This window comes from Microcaecilia unicolor, chromosome 6, assembly GCF_901765095.1.
Source record: "Microcaecilia unicolor chromosome 6, aMicUni1.1, whole genome shotgun sequence".
NCBI lineage: Eukaryota > Metazoa > Chordata > Amphibia > Gymnophiona > Siphonopidae > Microcaecilia > Microcaecilia unicolor.
Genome location: NC_044036.1, coordinates 107,913,606 through 107,922,588, shown reverse-complemented (window position 1 = coordinate 107,922,588; position 8,983 = coordinate 107,913,606).

Below are 8,983 nucleotides of genomic sequence, written 5' to 3'. Positions count from 1 at the left end.
ACCTTTGTATCTTTATACAATATTAGCACAAAATGTACGTATGCAGTTATAAAATAAGGTGTAAATCATGACTACCCCTGTGCTCTGCCCAAACTTCCCCCCTGAGTATGCCTACTCTAGAGCCACCTACAAATATGCAGTTAAGGGGCCCTTTTTCTAATCTGCTTTAGATACTGACATGCACCTAGGGGTCCTTTTACAAAGGTGCGCTGAAAAATGGGCTGTGGTAGTGTAGACACGTGTTATGGACTTACTCAGATCCAGCACACCTATAAAAAAAGCCTTTTTTAAAAATTTTGCTGAAAATGGATGTGCAGAAAAATAAAAATTGGTGTGCGTCCATTTTGAGTCTGAGACCTTACCACCAGCCATTGACTTAACGGTAAGGTCTCTCGCGTTAACTGTGCGGTAATCGCCAACACATGTCAAGTTGGAGTTGCCGCTCGATTTTAGCTGTGCATCAGAAAATAAAATACATTTTCTGGTGTGTGTAGTGGACACATGTCAAAAATGAAATTATCGCATGGGCCACGTGGTAGCCAGATGGTAACACTGAATTGATGCACATTGGGTGCATGTAGGCGACTACACAGCTTAGTAAAAGGGCACCTAATGCAGTAGAAAATATAGTACCATGGGGTACACTCAGGTATTCCATGGTAACATTGAAATCTGCGCTAACTGCTCGCTAAAAAACTTTCTATTATTTGAGGGGGCATGTCATGGGTGGAAATTGGGCATTCCTTAGCTGACCAGTTAGCACATCTACATTACCGCACACTAACTGGTTAGTGCATAGATAAAGCAGGAGCCCATTCTGCATTCAAAATGGATGGTGGTTAAGTGCTCATGTACTAATTTTAAAAAATGACCACACGCTAATAACAACATTAGTGCATGGCCATTAATGCAAAAAATAGAAAAAAGGCATTTTTAAGGCTGCAGTAAAAAAATGTCCTTAGCATACGGAAAAGACCCATGTATGATCGTGCTAAGGCCACTTTTTAGCGCAGCTTTCTAAAAGGACCCATTAATTACACTGCACATACTTTAATACATTGGATAATTTTATTAAGGCTTTCATTTATATGTACTGGCATATAAGCACAACAAATCCTTTGTAAAATTAACTCCATAAACTCCCACATGCAACCCAACTTCAGTTACCATCCCTGCCCCCAAGTCTGTCAACTAAAGTTTGACCATTTTTGTATCACTACCCATCATACCACTTCCAACCATGTCCTTAATTCATCAAAGTATTGGATTCCCCATCTCCAGTGGCAGACTATATCAGGCCTTGTTATCTTCCTTCCAAAACCCACATTAAATCACACTTCCATGTCTATTTCCAATAAGTCACCCAGCTGCTAAAATTAGTGAAGCCACTGTCCAAATCATCCAGCTTTTCTTCATGCTCTTTGCAGTTTAGTATATACCTATTGGTCTACCACACACCTTACCCTAGTACCTTCTTGAAATCCAGATGCAACCAAATCACAGTTGTTATCTGAAACAGTAGTCAGCAGGCAATTTAAGTAGCATACAACTGTATTTTATCAAGTTGATAAAATGGTGCTCTTCTGACTGATAACAGAGGGACTTTCTCTGCTATTAATTTTTCTACTTGCTTTAAAACAGTCCTCAGAGGAACAATATGCTTCACTAGTGGAACTACCAGTAATAAAGCTGTCAAGATGTTGTAAAGTGGCCCTAATGTCTTTATTATACACAGGATCAAAATAATATAGTGTTTGTTTTCTTGTTAAAAAAAACTGTACAGTAGTTTTCATTCTATGTCCAGTCATTATTCTTATATCATGTTTGTTTTCATCTGATAATGATGTTACTTGCTGTGCAACACTTCAGATACTAAATTTGGGTGCAGAATTAAAGTATATTAAATGAAATAACAGTGCCATAGAATGGGCTGCTTGAATGTTGCAGCCACACGTCACAAATATCAAGAGGTGCAAATTCAGTCAGTGTCAGCTCTCAGCCCATCGTATCCTCTCATTGGTGATTCAGTCAGTGTCAGCTCTCAGTTAGCCTATCGTATCCTCTCATTGGTGGTAGTGAAGTGGGCAGGACAGGGAGGGAAGGCATCAATTTGGTCTATTATATCATTCAAGTTCATTGAAATTTGTATCCCATCCTAGACATAAGAGCCCTGAACGAATACCCAGTAAAAGAAAAGTTCAGGATGGTTTCCTTGGGCACCCTTCTCCTCATGATTCAGACGATTGCTTATGCTCTCTGAACTTCAAGGATGCTTACACACATCCCGATACTAGCAGCTCACAGGCAGTATCTGTGATTTCTGCTGGGAACACAGCACTTCCAGTACGGCGTGTTGCCTTTTTGCCTCGCGTCAGCTCCCAGAGTTTTTACCAAATGTCTAGCGGTAGTCGCAGCATCGCTACACAGACTGGGAGTCCATGTGTTCCTTTATCTGGATGATTGACTAGTGAAGAGCACGTTGAAGGCCGGTGCTCAGGAGCCTATGTGGAAGAATATTCAGGTGCTCGAGTTACTAGGGTTTGTTTTAAACTACCTCATCTCATTTATACCCTGGCCAGCAATTGGAATTCATTGGAGCCCTGATTGATATGCAGAAGTTTTGAGCCTTCCTCCCACTTTGGACTGCAAGCGAGCATTGGCCTTTTACTTGGAGCGGACTAAGGCCCACAGTCTACCCAATTTTTTGTTTTGTTTTAATCTCAACAAGATGGGAATCACCATCGGGAAATGCACAATCTCTAAGTGGCTGGCATATTGCATTTCTTTCACTTATGCCCAGGCTGGGCTGACCCTGAAGTGTCAGGTCAAGGCTCACAATCGGTGGCTACTTGCGGTCAGCCTCCATTCAAGAAGTTTGCAAGGCCGCAATGTGGTCTTCAGTCCACACATTCACATCTCACTACTGCCTTGAGCAGGATACCCAACATGACACTCAGTTTGTATATAGTTTCAGGTTGATCAGTGTTGTGTCCTCACCATTGCAAGGCCCAATTGACCAATGGTTATTGTTTTCAGTAAGCCAGGTTACTAGGGATTCTCAACATGTGAGAATAATAGGCCTGCTGGTCCTCAGAGAAAGGGAAGATACTTACTTATCTGTTCTCCAAGGACAACAGGCCTTATATTTTCACAGCCTTTCCACGTCGCCTTGGAGCTGTCTCCTGTTTTTTTTTCATATGCTATAGCATTGTACTGTGAATATCGCGCTCTCATGGTGGGTGGGAAGGCGCTCGCACATGTGCAGTGGAACATGACTTGCACTCCACAAAGCTCTTACAAGCTGATTAGAAGTTGTTTACTGGGCAATGTGGCTTGCGTTTACCCATATGTGAAAATATAAGGCCTGCTGTCCTCACAGAATAATTGCTACAGGTAAATGTCTTTGCTTTTTCTGGTATGAATCAGAATCGTAAATAAAACACTTCTTATGTGGCTTTGCATGAAAGTGCACTTGTACCCCTATGGAACCTTGCATGGGTCATAGCTGACACTGAAATTTTTTAAGAAATGAAAAAAGGATACAAGACCACTGTATTAACTACAATTCATACAATGGTAGAGCAGCATGTTTGCATCTAAATCTAACCCAGGATTTCCATGAGGAAATATCTGAACAAAGTTAATTACATTATTAGCAAATTTCCAAACAATACAATTATCATTTGTATAATGTCCTTCATGTTGCATAACAAGAAAATAATAAAATTGCTAGGAAAGCATTCAATGCCATGCATGCCCCAACTGTGCTACTTTCTCTTAAGATAGATTTCGCTATTGACGTGACAGGTCACAATGCAATTTAGAAGCAATTAAAAGGTAATGAATGTGCTGAACTGAAACCTCTGCCTGGAAGGCTTTTTCAGTGCCCAGATGGAAGTAGATGAATTTGTGTGTCTCTATTGTGTCCTTCAGTATTTTCAGCTGTGAACTACCACAGGAAAGTGGTGCTAAATGCACCAGGCTAAATGACATGACTTCTTCCCCTCCCCTCCCCCCCCCCCCCCCCCCCCCGCATTAGTGAGCGTAGAATGCTCAGAGGTTGTAGCACAGGAAACAATGAGCGTGCCAAAGATTTGTGCGAATAGCATGCTAATGTAGTCAAATGGATGTTAATGAGGTCATTTCCTATTCCCTCCCAATGCTCAGAGAACAGTGCACAAAACAAAGCTGCCCTTACCGCTGAAAAAATAATGCCAGCTCAGAGCAGGCATTAGGGTGTTTGAAGAGTGGATTTCTCATAATTCTTTCTTTAAAATCTGTCAGTTTTTCTTTAATTTCAAAGCAGAAGGAAGTCTATGCAAGCCCCTAAGCACCAGTAGTGAGAAACAAATGGGTGCGAGCCTGAGCAAACCCAATAGTGAAAGCATACATTGGCGCATGTTTCCAAGCCTTGCAAGTAATAAATAAATAAATAAATAAATAAATAAATTAAAGCTTACATTTAAAGGCACAGACTACAGATGCCAATGTGTGCTTCATATTCGGGTTTGCATGGTGCATGCGCACAGGAGCTGAGCTTACCATGAAACTCTTCTGTACATGCGTCAAGCACATCTTCACCTCCTTGCTTTCACTTTAACAGCGTGCATATGATTTGCATACCATTTGCTTTGCACATTGGCGAGCTAATTTCCTCTGCTGTTTCAGGGGTATAGTTTCTGCGCTGTTGACTTACCGCAGGAGTTCTGAGCATCGGGGCATAAGTGCTCTACAATAACAGGGTGCTGGTCCCATGCATTACCGGAAACTTTAAGGCATGGACAGAATGTGAAATACTGGGAATGCCTCTTCTTGCTGCTGCATTAATTTAGGGCTTACCATGCAATTCTGTTTAACTTTTAGTCTTAACAAGGTTCAAGGACACTAATTATCTTTACTATCTTTTACATATTGTTGTTTTAAATTATATTTACTATCTTACTATTAACTGTATAATTGTACTTCATGCATTGTAACCTTCCTACAGATTACTGTAAGCCACATTGAGCCTGCAATTAGTGGGAAAATGTGGGATACAAATGTATTAAATAAATAAATAAATAAAAATTATGATCATATGTTAACGGTCCGTTAAACATAAAACTTAATAGGTTTTAGTTTGAAAAAAAGCCCCATCATTTGCTTCAGGGTTCGTTACATTAATGACATTAGCACATGTTAACTGTTGGTAACTGACCCCCAATACTGCTTATAGTAACCTTCATTTACTAAGCCATGCTAGCAGCTGCCATGCGCTAATGTCGTCACAGCCTACTGAATAGTGCAGCTTAGTAAACAAGGGGTAAATGTTATGCTTTGGTGAATTAAATAGAACTATGGGGTTTATTATGATAGGGTTTTTTTTTACATTTAATGCTATATTTTTTTTTCTTTTTGTTCTGTTTTATGGTTAAATTACATGTTATAAACATTATGAAAAAAACATTTTCAATAAAAAGATTTTAAAAAATTAATATGTAAACTAAAAATATTGTATGATACCATGATGAGTAATTGGTTAGCACAATTTTCAAACGGATTTGCCTGCTAATTAAGCAGTTTCTCCCATGAGCAGGTAAAAAGAAATGCAGACTTTCATACCTGTGCAGTTTTAGCCACAGGCAAAAGATGCTGTCCAGGGAGTGGGATTGGGGCTGGGTAGGGAAAAGATTTCATAATGACTTCCTTGTGAAGATTTTCACAGATGGATTTTGTGCCTGCCATAACTTTTTTTTTTTTATCTGAAGTCTTTGCTGCCACTACTTTTTCAAATCATAAAAAGTACCCAGGTTTATCCTTTAGTTTCTGTTAGTGTGAGATAATTTTTAAATCATACTCTGTGCTTGTTATAGTGATGTATTTTTTTGTGTTATAAAGTCATGTTAGTTACTACTACTACTACTTAGCATAACTATCTACCACTGAATGCACATACAAACTGTTTTGAGCTAGTTCAAAAAAGAGAGTTGCTTAAGGCAGCTCAAATTTGTGAACAAAGCATCCATACAGCATCAATTTAAGCGAGATACTTCCTAATGTGAGCTGTTACAAGAATAATGCATGATTTTGGCAAAATAAAGCAATTTAAGGGGAGAAGTTATCAACAAGAGGAGGATATGTGGTATTTTGCTGTTAACCCCTGTTATTAGTAACTAGGAGGGAGATTTTCAAAAGAACATCCATGTCAGAACTGGGACGTCCTGCTTATAATGTCCAAAAAAACCTGTCCATCTCACAGCCATTTTCAAACAGGGAAAACAAAAGAAGTTCCTGTTCAAAAATGCGCAAGAAGGACGTTCTTAGGCTGAAAATGTTGAAAATAAACAGCTATTTTCCAAAATGAAACGTCCAAGATATGAACACCAGAAAGGCAGGCACAAAAATGTCTGTCTGGCATCATTGCTATGCAAAATGGCCACATTGATGTCCCTGCAGAGCAAGGGGCAGCCTAGTGATTATTGCAGTGGACTTTAAACAATGGGACCCAGGGACAAATGCCATCTTAATTCCTTTATATTTTATTGTGAGTCCTCCAGGAACAGATAAAAAAGCTATTGTACCTAAAGGTACACCACTACAATAGCCATCACGCTTGCAGGGTACAATAGATATTTTTATGTTATAGAGGGGCTCACATATTTATATAGAAATAGAGTTAAAGTGGGAGTTACACCTGGGTCCCGTTGTTCAAAGTCAACTGACCACTAGGCTACTCCTTACACTTGCTTGCTGCTCTGTTATGAATGACAATAATACCTGAAGCCATCATAGAGCTTGGTATCCACTGTCACTTCCACATCTTAGGGGTGGGGGTGGGAAGGGAAGGGATCAGTAACCATTGGGAGATTAAGGAGGGGCCATTCCTTAATTCTTCCAGTGGTCAGCTGCTCAATCATGGCATCTTTTTGTACCCTGGACGTGACTTGAAACAGATCTAGACAACATCCTTTTTTGCCTTGGGCGTTTCTTCCCATTATCACTGAAAGACATTTAATTTGAGGCCTACCCTAGCCTCACTGAAAACACACCTCCAACATGCCCCCTTGCTATTTGGATGAACTGCAGTGTAAAACATCCAAATGCTGCTTTTGAAAATCACAATTTGGACATTTTCAACAGATGGACCTTTTTCTAAGCCATTTTGAGACATCCATCTGTTTTGAAAATGAGTGCCTAGGTCTCATTGCATAAAATAGGACCTGTATTAAAATAGCACAACTGAGGGGTGAAGTTATGGTAAAAGGCATGTTTTTACTGCACCTTGATTTATCATGGAAGTCAGCCACCCTCCCACCCCATCAGAAGCTTCAACCCTCCAATCATACTCCCACCCCAGACGTTCTAGTGGCTTAGTAAACCCCAGCATTAAAACTAAAACTACCAAGAAACCATCTAATTGCACAATAGTAAAACACTCTCACAATCTGTTTCCTCTTATTTTTTCTGTAAATTCCTTAAGTGGTGTAGGTTTAGCGTGGAAACCCATACACCATGATTAATTCCATCTTTACCACTTTAAAAATTTCACCACTGGGGAAACAACACTAATGGTAGCACATGTTGATAACTATGCTCCTAAATGGCTGAATTGTGCATTATTTACTTTTAATGCATGTTATAGTAGTCTAACATAAGCTAAATACTAGTGAGATGCAAAGCATTCAAATGCACGCATGAATATATTTATTTATTTGTTTATATGTTGTTGAAATAAAAGATTTATAGCCAACATTATTTAAAAATCTAACCAGGTTATAACCAACACACATATTTATCTTTTCTTTATGCATTATTATTTATATTGTTTAAACAATTTATAACCAACATTATTGAATATCTAAGTTTATTTATTTTATTTATTGCATTTGTATCCCACATTTTCCCACCTATTTGCAGGCTCAATGTGGCTTACATGGTGCCATAGAGGCGTACGCCAACTCCGGTGGAGAAGCAATTACACAGTGATGTTGTGGTCGAGAAGGTTTATGTGTTACAGACACATTGGGAGTTGTGGGGAAGAAGAGTTACATAGAGGGGCATAATCGAACGTGAACGCCCATCTCCATGGGCGTCTATGTCCGAAAACATATTTGTGAAGAGGCGGGACAGACCGTATTATCGAAAAAGATGGGCGTCCATCTTTCGTTGCGAAAATACGGTTTGGAAGGACCAAATGCCATGGATTTGGTCCCTTCTGAGATGGGTGTTATTTTTTTTTTTTTTCGGTAATGGAAACTAAAAACACCCATCTCAGAAACGTCCCAATCCAAGCCATTTGGTCGTGGGAGGGACAAATGTACAACACTACCATAGCTCTTAGGGGTGAAGGGGGCAACTACATGTGGGTACAGTGGGTTTTAGAGGCCTCCCATTTACCACCACAAGTGTTACAGGTGGGGGGGGGGGATGGGCCTGGGTCTGCTTGCCTGAAGTGCACTGCAGTACCCACTAAAAGTGCTCCAGGGACAGGACTTGTTGCTGGTGTATAACCTTGGCACAGCAGTTGACACCTGAAGGCTAATCTCTCTGAAAACGTCCTTTATTTGAATAAGCACCTTTACTCACAGTTAACTGCAGATCAGAGGTTGTGCCCCACTGGCAACGAGTCTCCCTGGTACTGATATTAGCAGTAGGTCCAAGCTGGCAGAATGGTGTACAATGCCCTCTTTCAGCAACATTCAAGGTAAGAACTAAGTGCTGTAACGTGGCTAACACATGAAAGGGATCTAAAAGTGTCTTACACAAATGGCCACTACCTCATGGACTACCGGAAACAAAACAGGGCACACTCTGACCCAGTAAGCAGAGGGAGAAGCACCATGGGAGTAGAGCCTACCAACTACCAACATCGTAAGCATTTGACACAAGCTAGTGGAATCACGGAGCCCAATACCTTACACCCACCACAATGCATTGCTGATGTGACTCTGCAGTGCCCGTAACAGAAAAGGTGTCACACTCACCCGAGACCCACATTAGAACC